We start from the raw sequence: 19,832 nt of genomic DNA on the forward strand, positions 1-19,832 counted from the left end.
AATTCAAGCAGTGAGTGCAGGCATCTAGTCTAGGGGACTGTTGTCCAGAGATTTTTTTTCTGGGAAAGGGAGAGAAAAGCATTCCCAACTCTGGAGTAATGTGGATTTGGAGGCTCTGGCATCCATGCTCTATGATCAGCCAAAACCTTTCCCGAAGGACAATCCCGGGGCATGGAGACTGATTCCTTAAAGCTCAGCACTCTTGCAGCCATTCAGCGTGAATCTGGGCCCATTGGCAACACCTCCCAACTCAGTGTCAACCACAGACTTTCTGAGCCCGGTTCCAGTCCAGCAACAAGGTCACAGACAGGATTGTTGAACAGGATCAGGCCCCTGCCCTGCACCCCCCAGGGCCCTCCCGGCGCCTCCTGCTCCAGACACATCGCTCCCACCTACACGGACCGTGCTGCCGTCTCCCTCCGAGACAGCTCCTGAGCTGCCGCACAGCGCAGGCATGACCCCTGTGCCCTCCAGTCTGGCCAGTTATATCCCATGAGACTCTATGAAAAACTCCATTTAATCTAGAAAATGACCATACTTTTTCACATACAACACAGCCTTTCCCCGCAAAACCAGCTGGTGGGAATCGTAGTGTGCATTACACGTGAGAAATGTGGTGAGAAGAGTTTCTGCTGAGCAGAAGTGAAAGTCAGATCTGCACTGGAGCAGAAGAGGGAGCAGTCTCTGCTCCCAGGCTGCTGATCCTCTGTTACTTGCTACAGGAAAAGCTCTTTTATCTTTATTCTGCCTTTGAAACCCAAGTTGTGTCATATTCTGAGCTGCACTGTATGGAGAAAATACTACCAGCCCTCTGCGTTGCCCTGTTCAGTTTGTTCTGGGGGCTGAGCTGAGTTCAAAGGCCAGGGATTGCCCACCCTGGGCCAGGGATCCCAGGGGCTGGGACACACGGCAAGACAGGGCCAAGGAGCCCAGAGATGTGACACAAAGAGGGCTGAGACCAAGAAAGTTGGGGGGCTCAGCACAGGACGTACCCCGAGGGCAGCTGTGACACCCTGTAGTAACCACCTTAGACTAGCCCTGTTAGCTAACTTTGCTAGGTTTGCTAAGGTGGGCTTAGCTTTTCTTTTCCTCCTGTAGGAAGGAAGCACCCCGAAATCCCACAGTGGGTTAAGCAAGCCCAAGGTCTGCAGGGTCTGTGTGCCCTAGGTGGCACAGAGCCCTAACAAAGACCCGAGTCTGGGTGGTAGCAGCGGTTACCCCAGGATTGTGACTGGGCTCCAGGAATGGGGTAGACTGGACTTCGGTGCCACAGGGGAGACACTCAGAGCATGGTTTTTGGCCAGGAGCAGTGAGGTGGGAGGGTCAGCACAGGAGCAACCCAGACTGGCCCGTCGCCGTTAACTAATTTTATAGTTTCATAGTTTCATAGTAGCTAGAGTCGGAAGGGACCTAGGTAGATCATCTAGTCCGACCCCCTGCCTTAGCAGGAAAGAGCACCGGGGTCAGATGACCCCGGCAAGGTGCTCATCTAACTTCCTTTTAAAAATCCCCAGGCTAGGAGCCTGCACCACTTCCCCTGGAAGCTGGTTCCAGGCCCTAGCCGCCCTGACTGTGAAGTAGCGCCTCCTAATATCTAATCTAAACTTACCCTCCGCCAGTTTGTGACCGTTATTCCTGGTCACTCCTGGCAGCGCACGGGGGAACAGGGACTCCCCCAATACCTGCTGATCCCCCCTGACCAGTTTGTAGCAGGCCACAAGGTCCCCCCTTAACCTTCTCTTGTGGAAGCTAAACAGGTTCAGGTCCCGTAGCCTCTCCTCATAAGGCCTGCCCTGCTGACCCCTGATCATATGAGTGGCCCTCCTCTGAACTCTTTCCATATTGTCCACGTCCCTCCTGAAGTGTGGCGCCCAGAACTGGACGCAGTACTCCAGCTGCGGCCTGACCAGTGCCGCATAGAGGGGGAGGATTACCTCCCTGGACCTGCTCGAGATGCATCTGTGGATGCATGACAGGGTACGGTTGGCCTTCTTGACTGCCTCCCCACACTGCCGGCCCATGTTCATCGTGGAGTCAATGACGACTCCAAGATCCTTTTCCGTCTCCGTGCTGGCAAGAGGGGAGTTCCCCAACCTGTAAGTGTGGTGCCGGTTCTTCCTCCCCATGTGCAACACCTTGCACTTCTCAGTGTTAAACCCCATCCTATTCTCATCCGCCCACCGTTGCAACCTGTCAAGGTCAGCTTGTAGCCTATTGCACCCTTCTAGTGCGCCCACATCCCCCCACATCTTAGTGTCATCAGCAAACTTGAACAGGGTGCTTTCTACCCCCTCATCCAAGTCACTGATGAAGATGTTGAACAGCGCGGGCCCGAGGACCGAGCCCTGCGGAGCCCCACTGCCCACGTCCTTCCAGGTCGAGAAGAACCCATCCACTACCACCCTCTGGGTGCGGCCCTCCAACCAGTTGGCGACCCATTTGACCGTGTGGGCATCGACACCACAGTCTCCCAGCTTTTTGATGAGGACAGGGTGAGAGACAGTGTCGAAAGCCTTCCGGAAGTCCAAAAAGACTACATCCACAGCAACCCCTGCGTCTAATGATTTGGTGACCTGATCGTAAAAGGCCACCAGGTTGGTCTGACAAGACCTGCCACTGATGAACCCATGCTGGTTGCCCCTGAGCATGCATTCCCCCGCAAGGCCCTCCTGGATGTGTGCCAGGATAATTTTTTCAAAGAGCTTACCTGGGATTGAGGTCAGACTAACTGGCCTGTAATTTCCCGGGTCCTCTTTTTTTCCCTTTTTGAAGATAGGGACCACATTGGCCCTCTTCCAGTCCTCCGGCACCTCGCCAGAGCACCACGAGTGCTCATAGAGCCGCGCCAGGGGTCCCGCAATGACCTCGGCCAGTTCCTGTAGAACCCTAGGGTGAAGATCGTCCGGACCAGCGGACTTGAACACGTCCAGCCTCTCCAGAAGTACCCTAACTAACTCCTCGCTAACCCTTGGCCCAGGCGTGTCTCTCTCGGGGCCCGAGGGGGGCCCAGCAGGGAGGTGGCTGAACTGGTCCCTACTTAGGAAGACAGAGGCAAAGAAATCATTAAATATGTTAGCTTTGTCATCTGGCGTGATGACTAAGTTGCCCATCGTGTCCTGCAGGGGCCCCACATTACCCGGGACCCTCTTTTTACCCCCTATGTATTTGAAGAAGGACTTCTTATTATCCTTAATCCGGGAAGCTAGTCCTATCTCCAACTCTGCCTTGGCCCTCCTGACTGCCCCCCTACATCCTCGGGCGACTGTAACATAGTCCTTCTTGGTGATGACCCCATCTCTCCATTGGGTATATGCCTCCCTTTTAGCAAGGAGACATTCCCGGATGCTCTTAGTGAGCCATGGGGGTTTATGTGCCCTCCTGCTCCCTTTGACCCTTGTTGGGATTACCTCCCTTTGGGCATGGAGGATCGTCTCCTTAAGGAGCAACCACTCACCTTCGACATCCGATTCCCCTCCCCTCTGGGTCCTCAGCGCTTCCCCAACGATCCTCCTTAGCTTGTTGAAGTCAGCCCTCCTAAAGTCTAGGGCTGTTGCCTTGCTGCAGCCCTTTGCCACCTTACGCTGGATGGTGAATTCCAGCAAGCGATGATCGCTGTCTCCCAGGTGGCCCATCACCCGCAGCCCCCTCACCAGGTCATCACCCGTGGCCAGCACCAGGTCCAACAAGGCGTCTCCCCTGGTGGGACTGTGCACCTCCTGGGTTAGATGGAGGTCCTGCACTCTGGCTAAGAACCGACGTGAGCGATCAGATTTGGCTGACTGCTCCTCCCAGCAGATGTCTGGGAAGTTCAGGTCCCCCATGATGACCACATCCTTAGCCCTCACTGCCTCTGTAAGCTGACCTAAGAATTCCTGGTCGAGCTCTTCTCCCTGGTTGGGAGGTCGATAGTAGACTCCCACCGTTAAGTCTCTCTCCCCTGGACTGCCTTTTACTCTAACCCAGAGCACCTCAGAGTGCCCCCCCTCTACCCCCTTGCTAATTAACGAGGAAGTATATTCCTCCTTGATGTAGAGTGCTACTCCTCCACCTTTCCTTCCTATCCTGTCCTTCCTGTATAGCCTATAGCCCTTGACACTCACCGCCCAGTCATGCGATGAGTCCCACCACGTTTCTGTGATCCCTACTATGTCAGGGCTGGTGACATATCTCTTGGCCCAAATCAGTTCTGAATTCTGTCAGCGAAGCAGAGCTCAATCACTCCAGTCTGTGCTGCACGACCACGGGCAAGTACCCTCCCTTGCGGACACTTCAGCTTGGGACTTCAGATACTGCCCGGTACATGGCAGGCATCCCGTGTGCAAGCCACAAGCCCAGAGGCCTCGGAGCCCAGATGCCCACTAATTTCACTCCACCAAAAGGCTGAAGCAGCAAGCTAAAGGGAAGCCCAAGAGCTGGACCCTATGAACATAATAAGTCTTGTAGCCAAGATCCTGCATCGGGAGGCATTTGCAGACTCTCTCGGGGGTCAGCTTGCCTGCAGTGCAAGCAGTAGACCTTCAACTCAACTGCTATAAGTCATTCAAGACCGGGGAGAGGGGGATTACCCTTTCCTGCTAAGTACAACCACCCGAGCCGAAACCAGTCATGGTATCTCTCCTGCCAGTGAGTTTTGTTCTGTTGGTTTGTTTAAAGCCATTTTTCACGTTCCACGCCAAATCAGCCAAATCAAGTCCAAATCCATGAGTCAGCCCCGAACCATATGTGGCCCTGCAATGGGCACACTCGTCCACCCCCACCAGGGGCCTCAGATATTTCCAAAGTCTTCTGACAGGCAGCCTATGTGCAGGTGCAAGCCCGGAGGATTGGGGTTTGGATGCCCCCAAGTTTCGCCTGCCCTCGGCCATATGTTTGCAGAAGCAAGTTAGGGAGGAGCCTCCCATTTCCATAAAGTGGGCTTCGAGCCCCAACACCCCAACAGGTACTAAGCCACGCCAGGAGAACAGACATCCCCAGGGACACTTAAGGAAAACTGCATGCTTGGACCCAAACACACGGTGTTGCCCCTGCCAGGTAAGTGGGTTTTTTTTTTTGTTTTTATTAAAATATACATTTTATTAGAAAAACTGACACTATCAAAACACATTAAGACAATAAAGAAACAATCCCCACCTTCAGTTTCACAAAGTTAATACAAACTCACTTTCACCAAATGTCATAACATTCACAGAAGAAACAATACCACTTGTGACTTACTGAAAACCCCATTTAGGAATCATTTAACTTGCTTCGTATATAATTCCATCAGAGGGAGGAAAAAAAAAACAAAAACAAAACCAAAACAAAACAAAACAACACAGGCACTATTAAACACTCTGTGGAACCAGAATCCCACCTGAAGCATCACAAAAATTAATACAAATACAGTGTCAAGTATTACATAATATTTACATATGCAGTGTTGCATTCGACCTGATGAAAATGCCATTCAGGGAACAACTTATCCATCGTTCTGCTATAACGAGATACCAAACCAAAAAAAAAAAAAAAACCAAAAAAACCCCCCAAAACCCCCCCCAAAAAAACAAGAACCCCCCCCTCACCTTTCAATTATGTTGTCCCTTAAACTATCCTATGCCTACGCGGGGCTGAAACAACCCTCTGAGGTCCAGCCCTTCCCAGGGCGTTGTATCCCCTCCTTGCGTTCTCTGCTTTCCTCCACCTCTATAGAAATACAACTCGTGCATAGCTAATTGCAGACACTCTACCGTTGAAAAGCACGAACCCTTTAGTGCTAGGAGGGAACGCACTTTCCAAATTGCTACTTTAATACATGTGACAAGCACCCTCACACCCCATGACCCATCCGTCCCCTCTGTCAAACCATAGAGCACGTTTTCACTCGTGATCCCCGTTGCCTTCCCTGTCTCCTTCAAAAAAGCCCCTGCCCTCCCCCACACCTTCTGTGCATAAAAACACCCCCACAAAACGTGCGCCATGGACTCAGGTTCGTCACAAAGTTCTCTTGGGCACTTGGGGGACCGTGTGAGTCCCCATCCATGTAGTACTTGTCGCACTGGCAGTGGGTTTCTCACGGCCCTCCAGGCCAGCTCCTCGTGCTCCCCTTTCCATTCCTTCCCCACCAACCCTCCCCACACCCTGCTGACTTTGTCCGTGCTCAACTCTCCGACATCAGCCATTCTCTGCTTCCCCCTGAGGAACTTAAGGACTTTCCTGGCATCCGCCAGCCCTTCCATCCCTAACCCTGCCAAGCCTTCCCTGGCAACAAAGGATCCAAGGCGTGCGTAAGGGAGTGACATCCGCCAAGCCCACGCCCCCCGCCACCCGCTCCCAAACAGTCCCAGCCTCTGTAGGAGCCTTCCCCCCCAGAAAACGCAAAAGTTGGAAACCAGTCCCGCTGCACCCCTCGCTTCCCTCACGACCATCTTCAGAAAGTGCACATAAACAAAACCCTCTATATTCGGGAGAGCCCATCCCCCCAAGCCCTCTTCCTTATATACCTCTGTCCTGGCCACCTTCTCTGTCTTCCCCCCCCAAAAGAAGAGGCACAATGCCCGCTGGACCCGCCGGGCCTGTAGCCAGGACGGGGAGTACGCCATCGCCGTGTACAAGATCTTTGGCAACAGGCACTGTTTGATCACTCGCACCTTTCCCCTTGCGGATAAATGCCGGGTGCTCCACAGCCCCACCGTCTGGTTGACTCTCCCCTCGAACACTTCCCAAGCCCGCTTCCCTTTCCCATGGGTATCCATCCACACGCCCAGGATTTTCAGTTCCTCCCTTTCCACCTTCAATCCAAATTTCCCCAAATCCCCCCAGTTCCCCACCGCCAGGACTACGCTCTTGTCCATGTTCACTCTCGCTCCAGACACCTCCCCAAACTCCGTGGCGTGCTTCACCACTCTTTCTAAGGACACCTCGTCCCGCACCACGCATGTCACGTCGTCCATGTACAGGAGGACTTTCAATTCCCCGCCCCTCGGCACTCGAACCCCGCTGATCTCCCTATCGCTTCTAATTCGTTGTGCCAGCGGCTCAATGGCACAAACAAAGAGCCCCGGCGACAGCGGGCACCCTTGCCTCACCCCCGAATCCACTGCAAAGGCTTCTCCCAGGAAGCCCCTCACCAGCACCCTGCTCGTTGCCCTCCCGTAGAGCGCCCGCAGCCACCCCACAAATTCCCCCGGCATCCCCATGCCTGCCAGAACCCCAAACAGAAACTCGCGCCCGATGCTGTCGTACGCCTTCTGCAGGTCCAGACTCGCCACTATCGTGTTCCACTTCTGGTCGGTGATGTACGACAGCGTATCCCGGAGCAGCCAGTGTGCGTGTGTCGTCCGCCGCCCCCCCCCACGCACATTTGTTCCCCGCCCAGCACCTGTGGTAACACCTCCCCCATCCTTGTCGCTAGGATCTTGGAAAACAATTTATAATCCGAATTCAGCAGGGTGATCGGCCTCCAGTTCTTAATGTCTTCCCGTCCCCCTTTCTTATAGATCAAGACCACGACTCCCTGGGCAAAGCCCTCCCCTACCCGACCCCGAGCCATCATTTCCTTAAACAGGGCCAGCAGGTCCCCCTTCACTAAATCCCAAAACTTCCCATAAAATTCCACCAGGATCCTGTTGCCTCCCGGGGTCTTCTTTAAAGGCATTGTCCTCAAGACCCCCAGCATCTCGGTTTCCGTCAATTCCTTTATCAGCCCCTGTCTCCCGTCTTCCCCCACTTTGGCTTCCAAACTCCCCACCAGCCCCTCCAGGTCTTCTCGCCTCCCCGCTTTCCTGCGAAACAAATCCCCGTAGAACCTAGTCACCTCCCGCAATACCCCATCCACATCCTCCACCCTCCCTCCGTCGGCCGTGCGGACCGCCCCCATCACCCGCTTCTTCCTTCTCACCCGCAAGGCGAAAAACCTGCCCCATTCCTCTCCCTCCTCCACCCACTCCGCCTTGGCCAGGAATATCCGCTCCTGCATCCTGGTCCGGAACCAATTTTTCACTCCCTCCCTCGCCCTTTCCCATTCTCCCTGTACCGCTGCCCCCTTCTTCCGCTCTTCCCACAACCTTTGAACTTCCCCTTGTAAACGCACTAACTCCTTCTTCCTCTGTCACGCCCGCTTCCTCCCCACCACAGTGAACCACTCCCGCACGCGTTGCTTGATTTCTGCCCACCAGTCCCACCGTGTTGGAAAAAGGGGCTGTAAGGATTGCCACTGGCGATACGCCCTTTGAAAGGCCATGCATTCCTCTGGGTCGTCCAGTAAGGACACATTTAATTTCCAGACCCCTCTGCCCTGTTTCGTCCCCTGCCCGATGCCCACTTCCACCCACAGCACGCGGTGGTCCGAGAAGCTGACGTCTATCAGTCGCTTGCCACGGATTGCCAGTCCCTCCGACACCAGCACAAAATCGATTCTCGATTGGCCCCGCCCACCGGGAGCCACTCTAGTAAAGACTCCTGTCCCTGCCCAAATATCCTGGAGCCCCTCATCTTGAATCCACCCCCGCAACCACTTCCCTGTACTATCCATCCTGACTCCCTCCCCAACCCCTACCTGCCCACCCTCTTCAAGTATACAATTGAAATCCCCCATCACGATCCGCGCCCTCCACCCCCCATACACATCCCCATTTTGCGGAAGAAACGCACCCTCTCCGTTCTCTCGGCCGGGGCGTAGACGTTGTACAACGTCACCTCCACGCCCTCCACCTCAACCACTGCCTTTTGCAGTCGCCCTTCTTCCAGGACCTGCTGCCCTCTGATTTTCAAACCCCGCTCCCTCATCAAGAACCCTACTCCTGCCGCTCGATTCTCATTTGAGCCCCCCCACCACGACGGTCCCACCTCCCAGCGCTTCTCCAGATAGCCATAATTTCTCCCCCAGGGGATCCCACACTCCTGTAGGCCTAACACCTGAGCGTCCAGACCTTGTAAGGTGCTATACATTGACTCCCATCTCTGCCTCCCATAAACACTTCTTACATTTAAGGATGCTATAGTCAACACCATCATGACTATTTTCTAGACAAAAGCCTACCTCGTTAAACATCCGATCCGCTACTGGGATCTGAGCTGTCTTCCCCCACTTTCCGCATCCCCGTGGCCGTAGCCAGATGTTCGATCGCAGTCGGGCTGAGGTAGCCACAAATGTCCGCCCTCCCAGACTCCTCAACCTTTCGTCCCTCCACCAGCAGCTTCCTGCTCTTCCCCTTGTCTCCTTCCTGTGCAGTCCCTTCTGTCCCCTGGACCGTCCCCCTTTCCTCTTCTATTCTCTTTTTCATAGGTTTAACCTTCTGTTTCTTCTTTCTTTTGGCAGGGGAGGGCTCTTTCCCCTTCTCCCCAGACACATCCAAGTCCATGGTTGCCGAGTCAGATTAGTGTGCCCCTTCTCCCGCTGCCTCGCTCTGCTCCTCCTCCATGTGTTCCTCTCCTCCCGACTCCAAAAGCTGGTCAGCCGCCTCGATCACGTCGTGTCTCTGCTCCGCTTCCGGTGTTTCCTCCACTAGGAAGGTGTCTACATCCAGGTTGGTGGACTCCGCCTTCTCTGGCTTTTCTTTATCCCTCTCCTCTGCTGCGTGGGACTCTCGGGCTTTGTTCACGTAGGACCGGGGGCACTGGCACTGCAAGTGCCCCTCACCTCCACAAACGGTACATTTCAGTTCCTCTTTACAGGCTTGTGCCCGGTGCCCCCTGCCGCCACACCTGTAGCAAACTGTCAGGCTACAGAAGGCAGCCAGGTGCCCCGCCAAGCCGCACCTGCTGCACAGTTTTGGTTGGACATGATAAGTCACGTATCCGCAGTAGGACCCTATGGACACGACAGAGGGCAGGTGTCTCACCCCGCCGGGGTGTCTGGGGTCTTCGTCCAGGATGACTCTGGCTCTCCATGCCCCGGTCCAGATTTGCCACTGATCCAGGACCCGCTGAATATCGAGGATCTTTCCGACCCGCCCCTCCAGCCACCTTCTGACATCTGCATACTCTAAGTCATCTGTATACATTTTAAAATATAAAACGCTCTCCCGTGCCTTTTGGCCTGCTTCAAAATGCAGACCCCGTAAGTCCTCCTTGTCTGCTACTTCCGCGTACCGGCCCCAGAAGGTCGCGTACGCCTCTCGCCTCCAAAAGGTGATATTCCAGTGGCGGAAATTATCAAAAGCCACAACACAACTTAAATCTTTAGGGTTCACATGCAATTCTTCAAAAAGCACCCTGGTCATAAAGTGTGCTCTCAGCATAGTTGTTTCTCCTTTGACCCCTTCTGGGGTCAAAGTGGCCTTCACTCGCAGCTTCAGCGTTCTTTGGGGGTCTCCTTCTTCCCACAAACCATAGGAAGGTTCCGGGCCCTTCCGGGCAGATTTACTGCTCTCTACAGAGCTCCGCCTCCCTTCCGGCAGCGGGACCGCCCCCTCTCTAGAACCTTTTTGCCCAGCCACATTACCACTCTTCCTCTCCGACGACACCACCTTGCCTCTTCGGCCCACCGTGGACCAGTCCCCAACCACCTCCGACGCCATGCCGCCAGGATGCTCACCAGAAACGCTCTTCATTGTCGAAGCCAACAGCATCTTCGACGAAACACTTGCCGATCCATACTCTTCAAAAAGCAAGGCTTGCTTCCGCGCCGCCTCCTCCAGCAACCGAGCCTCTTCGTCCTGCTCCACTACCTCCATCGCGCCAGCAAGTCAGCAGTCACCCTGGGAAAACCACCTTCAAGATCATGGTGTCTCCCCTGCCAGGTAAGTGTGTGTCTGTGCAATGGGCTCTCCCGGGCCAGTGGTGTCACCTACCTGGTAATCCTTGGCAGCCTCCTGGATGGGGAGCACTGGGTGACCGCGGTGAGCCTGGGACTTCCTGCAGATCACACAGATGGCTTCCCCGTCCTCCTTGATGTAAAAATCGTGGTTCGTTTCTCGGGAGGAGGAAAAAAAAAACCTTCAGCCACAGACACACTCTATTAGCAACACAAAAGGTATATATTTGCAAATAGGGTTAGAGGGAGAAGACAAAAGATCAAAACCCTCTGCCCCCCAGCACAATCATTAGCAGGCTTTTATCCCCTCTCTCCTGACTACGTGTGCAGAAGGAGGAACTTTTACAACTCATTTCCGGTTCATACAAACATATATGTAAACATGTCGCTTCATACGTCCCATGTGCATTATAATTAACTACTTAAGTATGCGGGGCGGATAGGCTTAATATGTATTAAGTTATTACGCATGGGCAGACAATATTAGAGGTTACAAGAGTCTGGATTTTCCTTGCCTCAAGGTTAGAACTGTAATTTACTTTTATCTGCATGAGAAAAGCTGAGGAGTATATGCTTTACTGTAACAAAGAGATAGTAACTTTGCAAAACAAAGAGGGAGTGATACTTAATAATACAAAGAGCCTTTGGTAGTTTTCCCTTCAGTTTCCAACCCCCCCTTCCCTCTCCCATTAAGGAGACAAGGAGGGCTGGCAGCCGTGCTTATTCAGAGGACAACACAATTGATGAGAGCTAAGAGCTATTGATAATGCATTTTTAATAATATTTCTAACATCCTCACAGAAGAGCTTGAGTTTCTCCTCGTGCTCCACACACTGATTCTCCATCTTCTCCTTTCCTGGCTTCAGACTCTGCTCTTTAATCTTCTCCACCAGGGTTTTGAGCTGCGTGTTGAGCCGGGAGCTCCCAACCTGGAACTCTGCTCCGCAGCTGGGACAGGGGACGGCGTCGCCTGAGCCACGGACACGGTCCTCACAGTACTGGGTGATGCAGGCTCGGCAGAAGTTGTGCCCACACCCGATGGTCACCGGCTCCTGCAGGAGGTCCAGGCAGATGGCGCAGGTGGCCTCTTCATCCATGTCCAGTCCTGGAGGGTCTGAGACTGCACGGCCCCGGCTTCTGCTGATTGCTCTTGCTGCTCCGTGCAGGCTGGGCCCATCCTGGGTGGTGCCTCCCTGAGCGCGGCAGCTCATTTCCTGCAAGTCAGCTTCTAACAAGGGAGAGATGGGGCCGAGGGGCCGAGGGGCCAAAGGGAAAGTAAATGGAAGAATTAACCTGAGTGGAGAGGAAGGAGGGGTGAGGGCAAGGGAGCAATAGAAGCAGGGAGGAGGACGGCTGGGGAGACAGGGCATTCACAGGCAGGGGGGCAGAGATGAGAAACCCCCCAACTCACAAACACATAGGAAACAGTGCACCCAGCGGTGCGCTCTGCAGCGTGCCTTCACCAGGGTGCAGGATTTTAAAAATGTCAGTTCATTTTGGAGGGCAATGCCTAGGACTAACAAGGGCAGAGGATGATCACAGGTTCTCATCAGGCCTGTGGCAGAGGGAGCTGCTGAAACACCAGAGTCCCTTGGAGCCATCGTGACACTAACGGGGTCCATCAGCCTTCCCAGGCGTTACAGAGACCTGGGTCCAGCACCCAGACAAGGGAAGTGAGCCCAGACCTCGAGCCACTGGGCAGGAACCAGCCTGTCACAGGGCTGTCCCCTTCATTTCCCCCCTGTCAACCCCTGCATAACTGTCCTGACCTTACGGGACCTCTGCCAGCTGTGATGCCCCTGACCTGAAGGCATTTGCTATCACCCCGGGTGCACCCCAGCTCTGTGGAAGCGGGGATAGCTGATAGCCCCTACAAGCAGGAGCAGGGCTTAGCAATCCCAGCACGGGTTGCAGTGTGTGGCATGTTATGGCATTTTGCATGGCACATGTGCCTCAGGTCAGACAGCAGGGAAAGGGCTGGGTCTGCGCTGGCACAACAAGGATTAAGCCCATGATGACTCCCCTGCCACCTGCCCCTGGCACACCAACCTCTTACAAGCTGAGGTTGTGGATGTTTCTGGTGCTCTGCCCAAAAACATTGCTGACCCCTGCGCTAGACAGAGAGCAGCTTTCTGCAGCTGGACAAGCCAGCCACGGGGTCACACCGAGCTCAGGGGTCTCACACCCGCCGTGCACTCGGAGGCAGCAGGTGCCCAGAGAAGGAGGGAAGCTTTCGCGGTCCCATTACTGCAAGGAAAGCTAGAGTGTGAACTTGGTGTCAGGTCCTCCCCCACGGTACCTGGCTCGGCATGGTGACGGCCCCCGTGTGTGCCCTAACCACAACGTAGATGCAAAGGACCTTGCTCCATGTTCGTGGGCGCACTGAAAGCTCACACACAGCTTTCTCCTCTGTCTCCCTTTCTGTTTCGGGGCAAAGGCACTGCTGAGCAGTTCACCTACCAACAAGTACGCAGGGAGTAACAGGCCTTGGGTTGATAAGAGTGAGTTTTTGATTAAACTTCTCTGCCTTTATTCCTTCTGGGTCTACGGTTCACGGTCCATCCGTTTCCTGGCTTCCAGCTGGTGAGTTCAGTGGTAAATGTGGCCAACTCACACCACAAGATCAAAGGGGCTTTTTTATCAGTTCAATAATGAGATCATAATTCATTGCCAGGGAAAGAAGGTGTGAGAAAACGAGAGGGAAATAAATTATAGAAATATTATATATTATTAAAATATGGTAGAATACTAACCAATTGCCCAACACGAATGATGGACTTCAAAGGAGTGATTACATGGCCGGCCCCGAAGCGTGGCCCTGCCTCTGCCCATTCTGTTGTCCCCACTGCCAAGCCACAGCCCCCCCAGACTTGCTGCTGCCCCTCACTCCCACCCCACTGAACCCAGCCCTGCCGGTGCCCCTCACTCACTAAACTGCAGTACCTTACCCCCCCGGGCCATGATGGTGCCCCTCACTCCTGACCTGCAGCCCCCTGCACTGCCAGCCCACAGTCCCGTCCCACCTGATGCCCCTCACTCCCACCCCACAGCCCCCTGCCCCACCAGCCCTGCCAGAGGGGCCCCAGCTGTCCCCGTCTTGACCAGGCCGGCGTGCGGTGGCTTCGATTCATGCAGGTGGCCGAGGAGCATGTCTGGCCCCAGCATGGGCTGAGGGGAGAGGAGGGGAGGCTAGTGGCATCCACCACCCTGGGCTGTGGCTGCAGTGCCCGGCGGGCAGCCTGGCCAGGGCCCCTTCCCTCCCTCGCCCCTTCCCCGCTTCCCTCCTGGCCACTCAGCCCCTCCCAGCACAGGCACCGGCCCTTGTGCAGTCACCTGGCCATGGAGGTCCCCGCTGCCCCCACCCCTTTCCCCACCGGGAGAACAGGCACCTCCCTGGACCTGCATCTCGAGCAGGTCCAGGGAGGTGATCCTCCCCCTCTATGCGGCACTGGTCAGGCCGCAGCTGGAGTACTGCGTCCAGTTCTGGGCGCCACACTTCAGGAGGGACGTGGACAATATGGAAAGAGTCCAGAGGAGGGCCACTCGTATGATCAGGGGTCAGCAGGGCAGGCCTTATGAGGAGAGGCTACGGGACCTGAACCTGTTTAGCCTCCACAAGAGAAGGTTAAGGGGGGACCTTGTGGCCTGCTACAAACTGGTCAGGGGGGATCAGCAGGTATTGGGGGAGTCCCTGTTCCCCCGTGCGCTGCCAGGAGTGACCAGGAATAACGGTCACAAACTGGCGGAGGGTAGGTTTAGATTAGATATTAGGAGGCGCTACTTCACAGTCAGGGCGGCTAGGGCCTGGAACCAGCTTCCAGGGGAAGTGGTGCAGGCTCCTAGCCTGGGGATTTTTAAAAGGAAGTTAGATGAGCACCTTGCCGGGGTCATCTGACCCCGGTGCTCTTTCCTGCTAAGGCAGGGGGTCGGACTAGATGATCTACCTAGGTCCCTTCCGACTCTAGCAACTATGAAACTATGAAACAGGCACCATCCCCCCCCACACCCTACCGCAGCTGCAGCCCCCGCTCCCCCTGCCCTGACCACGTCTGCATTGCTCCTTTGCTCGGGGGCTGGGAGAGGGGGCACAGGCAGCAGGGAGCGCCGCACGGGTCTGCCACCTCTACAGCTGCAGACCGGTCTGTGTGTGCCCCCCACTGCCTCCGATGGCCCTCTCCCTGCTCCCAGCCCACAGCAAAGGGAAAGCCCAGACAGCCCACCTGGAGGGAGATCAGAGGGCTTAAGGAGAGTGGGGACACATATGGGAAAACCCAGATATATGGAAACCCTGTCCCGGTGGTGCAGGCACACTTGAGCAAAAGCTTTATAGACAGACAGCTAGACACACAGATTAAGCCCTTTTATTGTATTAGACTTTTATTAATATATTATTGACTCTTTATTATTATATGCACCTTTAAAAAGTGGGGGACTGGACATGATGAGACTCTTCTCGCTCAGCTCCAGCCCTCTCATGTTGCAGGGCCTTAGAAGAAGCCTTCGTCTCTCTGAACTTTTCCTTCTCGTGTCTGCACAACCCACTGTACACCACACAGACATCAGGTCACAGCTCTGCCATTCATACATCCGCAAGGGTCCCTGCTGGAGCATGCTGTGCAGGTATCTGGAGAGAGGTGCAGCTTTTTGATTTGTGTCATTACAATTTTAATACTGCCCGAGCCAGGAAACCTTTCTGCTTACCTTGCTTGGGAACAGAAATCGAAGCTCACACAATATTTGATTTCCACGCCATCCTGAAGTCTGCAGATCTTAGCAAGAGGATACCTAGGAATTTACACCTCATTAGGTCTAAATTGCTCTCAGCTGTCTTGAGTGCAAGTGTGGAGGTGCATGGCAAAAAAGGCAAAGAATGGACTTGGCTGGATCCAGAGGCAGCCTAATGCCTTTTGTGTTTGTAGGCCCAGTCGGGGTAGGGATGATAGGGGGAATGCTCTGAACCGCGGCAGTGTTTTTCTTTTGTTTGACTGTGTGCTGTGTGCTGGTGTTTGCCTCTAATGAACCGTGGGGTTTTAGTCATACTGCTTGCGAGGGAAGGGGCGGCTCCCTAGTGATTCATTTAGGGTTTCCCAGGTGGTCTGAGTGGGGGCTGAAGCCACGGTGAAATATATTTTGTACCCCAAAATAGGACCCAGCCCTTGTTGCTGCTGACAGGTGCTCAGCAGACGGGTTTCCACGCTCTTTGGGGGCAAGGAGACTCCAGAGCCAGGCAGGCCGAATGGGGCTGGGCTCTGCTGGGAAAGGGAGAGTGGTGAGACAGCAACTGGAGAGTCGTCACAGAGTCGTAGAAATGGGGGCTGGAAGGGACCTCGGGAGCTCCCGTCTAGTGCAACCCCTGCTCAAAGCAGGACCAGCCCCCACTACACCATCCCAGCCCAGGCTTTGTTGCCCTGGACCTTATACAAATCCCCAAGGATACCTCTCTAGGTAATTTGTTCCACTGCTTCACCACCCACCTCGTGAGAAAGTTTTTTCCTAATATCCAACCTAAATCTCCCTTGGTGCAACTTGAGACCATTGCTCCTGTTTAGTCCTCTTCCACCACTGAGAAAAGTCTAGCTCCATCTTCTCTGGGACCGCCCACTGGGGAAGCTTGTGCTTGGGCAGCTCCCAGCACCCCGTGCACCATCCCGCTGCCTCCTCCGGCTGCCCGCACCCCCTGCCCCTCCCGCCGGCGTTCCCTCTGAGCCGCGTAGCCCGAGCTTGCCCCCGCACTCCCGGGCTTCCAGGCCCCAGGCGCCTTTGGATCCGGCGGGCGCTGCTTCCAAGCTGGGACAGCTCGCATGCAGCTAGCACCCGGCCTGGGGGGCCCGGGGGGCCTCTGCAGCTTGGAGCTTTGCAGCCTGGTAGCAGCTCGTCTGGGCAGGCTCTGCCAAGGAACAAAGACAAAAGCGGCAAGGGGCCTGCTTTTTTTGTCCCCCGCTCCCCCAGGTGTGGCTTGCCTGTGTCTCCCATGGCCAGGGAGCAAACTGCTGATGGGCCGAGTGGCCCCTGCTCTATGAGAGTCCGTGGTGCTTCCCTCTGCTGCGGGGCACCCTGCCTGGGCAGTCCTGGGGGGCACCAGCACTGCGGAGGGAAGCACGCAGCTCCCCGCAGCTTAGGGGCCACTTGGCCTGCCAGCAGCTTGTCCCCCGGCTGTGGGAGACATGAGCGGGCTCCAGGAGAAAGAAAAAGGCACAGGCCCCTCACTGCTTTTCCTTTTTTTCAATGGATCCTGCCCGCATGAGCTGCCCCTGGGTCACGCAGCCCCTCAGCTGCGGTGTGGGGGGTCCGGTGCTCGCCTCCATGGGGGACCGCCTGGGCAGGCTGCTGGTGGGTGGGGGAGGCCTGAGTGGCACTGCCGCTGTGGGGGGAAGCACCAGGGCACCCCGCAGCCCAGGTGAACCCGCAGGCCGTCCTCATTTGAATTTAGGGAGAACTAAACTTGTGGCATGTGTGCAAGTGCCTTCTCTGCCCAACCCCAATCCCCACCTGAAACCTGCCAGTCCCACCCACCTCTTACACCCCCACCCACCCAACGCAGGACAGCCGTCCTGGGCAGGTGCCCGTGTCGGCGCAGGCAGCGCAGGCAGGGTCCCGGTGGGGATCGGGGCATCCGCCTGGGTCCACGCCTGAAGCCGCCACATCCGCACTGGGCAGAAGCACCCGCACAGCTCTGCTGCATCAGTGACGTGACACTGGGACAACCTACATCTGCCGAGGCCTAAATGCCAGGTCGTGGGCCCAAAGGCGGAGCAATTTCTGAAATATCGCTTGCCCTGCTTGGATAGGAGAGATGGTATCACAGCGAACAGAAACAGGAACTCTTACAGCTCATTTCCGTTTCATACTGTTGAATTAAAAAACTCGTGGTTCGTTTCTCGGGAGGTGGAAAAAAAACTTTCAGCTTCAGACACACTTTATTAGCAATACAAAAGGTATATATTTGCAAATAGGGTCAGAGGGAGAAGACAAAAGATCAAATCCCTCTGCCCCCGAGCACAATCATTAGCAGGCTTTTATCCCCTCTCTCCTGACCACGTGTGCAGAAGGAGGAATTTTTACAACTCATTTCCGGTTCATACAAACATATATGTAAACATGTCGCTTCATACGTCCCATGTGCATTATAATTAACTACTTAAGTATGCGGGGCGGGTAGGCTTAATATGCATTAGGTTATCACGCGTGCGTGGATGGGACTCAAGATTACTCAAGGTTCAACCTGAAGGCAAAAATGGCATTTGCTCTTATCTTAGCCTTAGGAATGTGGGGTCATAAAAGAAAGTGTGATTTAGTGTGACAAAGAGATAGTAAATTTGCAGGACAGAGAGGGAGTGATGCCTTAGTACAAAGGGCCTTTTGGTGGTTTTTCCCTTCAATTTCCACCCCCCCGCTTCCCTCTCCCATTAAGGAGACAAGGATGGGTAGCAGCTGTGTTCTTTTTTTTTTTTTTCTAAATCTGCTATTGATAATGCATTTTTAATAATATTTCTAACAATATCCCCCCTCGAGATGCTTTCTGATCTTTACTTCATTCGGGCATATCAAGATAATTACGAGGAATTTTTCTGAGGACCATGACCTTTGCAGCAGTCTGTGCTTTTTCTCAGCAGCCTTCCCATGGGCCCGCACATGAATGACTGCTACCTCTTTAGGCTGGTGGAGTGCCTCTAGTAGTTTGATAATCTGGGGGCCATTAGCAATCTTATTCCCAGAGGCAGTAATGAAACCCCTTTCTTTCCACAATAGTCCGTGCGCATGGACTGTAGAAAAAGCATAGCGAGAGTCAGTGTATATATTAACTCGCTGGTCTGTCCCCAGCTGTAATGCTCGGGTGAGCGCAGTGAGTTCTGCGGCCTGTGCCGACCATGAGCTCGGCAATGACTCCCTCCATACTACCTTATCCAAGGTTACCACTGCACATCCTGTTCGTCTTTTTCCATCGATGACAGAGCTGGAGCCGTCCACAAAGTATTCAACATCTGGGTCTTCAATTGGGTCCTCAGCAAGATCAGGTCGCACCTGCGTGGTCTGATTCAGGACCTCAAGGCAGTCATGCGTCGGTTGCCCTGGCTCTGGCAGCAAGGTTGCAGGGTTCAAGGCTGTAGTATGTTTGAAAGTAAGTCCTGGATTAGAGAGCAAAAATATCTCATACCGTGATTGTCTGGAGGGGTTAAGAAATTTCCCTCCCTCAGTTCCTAGGATCTGGGGAACTCCATGAGGAGTGAGTATTTCCATATCCGCACCCATGACTATCTTCTGGGCCTCTTCAACAACCACTGCTGTGGCTGCCACAGCCCGAAGACAGGCTGGCCACCCGAGTGCAACCGGATCTAGAACCTTTGAATAATATCCCACGGGTCTCCAGGTCGGGCCCGATGGCTGTGTCAGCACCCCTGATGCAACCCCTCGATTCTCATGAACATACAGTCGATATGGCTTTTTACTGTTTGGGATGGCTAAGGCTGGGGGCTGGGTTAATGCTGCCTTCAGCAGATCAAAAGCATGCTGCATTTCTTTATTCCATTTCCATTTAGTGAGACTCTCCTTAGTCAGGGATTCATACAGTGGTCTAGCCTTCCCACCATAATCTGGTATCCATAGTCGACAGAACCCAGTTAGCCCTAGGAATGCCCGCAGCTCCTTGGGTGACTTAGGTGGGGTTAGACCTTGAATCGCCTGTATGCGATCTGCACTCAGGGCTCTGACTCCTTTTGAGAGCTTATATCCCAAAAATGTGACTTCAGGCTGACATATTTGGGCTTTCTCTCTAGAGACTTTATATCCTTTTTTCCCCAGAGTGTTTAGGAGTGACCTGGTGGCTTCCTCGCAGAGCTGCAAGTTTGGGCTTGCAACTAGCAGGTCATCCACATACTGGAGGAGAGTCACTGCGGGGTGTGATCCCTTCCATTCCCCCAAGTCCTTCTGAAGGGCAAGTCCGAAAATATGAGGGGCTGCTACGAATCCTTGTGGGAGAACTGTCCACATGAGTTGGGCTTTATGGAAGGTGTCTGGATCCTCCCATTCAAAAGCAAACAATTTTTGACTCTCTCGGTGAAGGGGAATAGAGAAGAAAGCATCTTTCAAATCTAGCACTGAA

This window comes from Crocodylus siamensis, chromosome 1 (genome assembly GCF_052110815.1).
Source record: "Crocodylus siamensis isolate JL-2025a chromosome 1, ASM5211081v1, whole genome shotgun sequence".
Lineage (NCBI taxonomy): Eukaryota > Metazoa > Chordata > Crocodylia > Crocodylidae > Crocodylus > Crocodylus siamensis.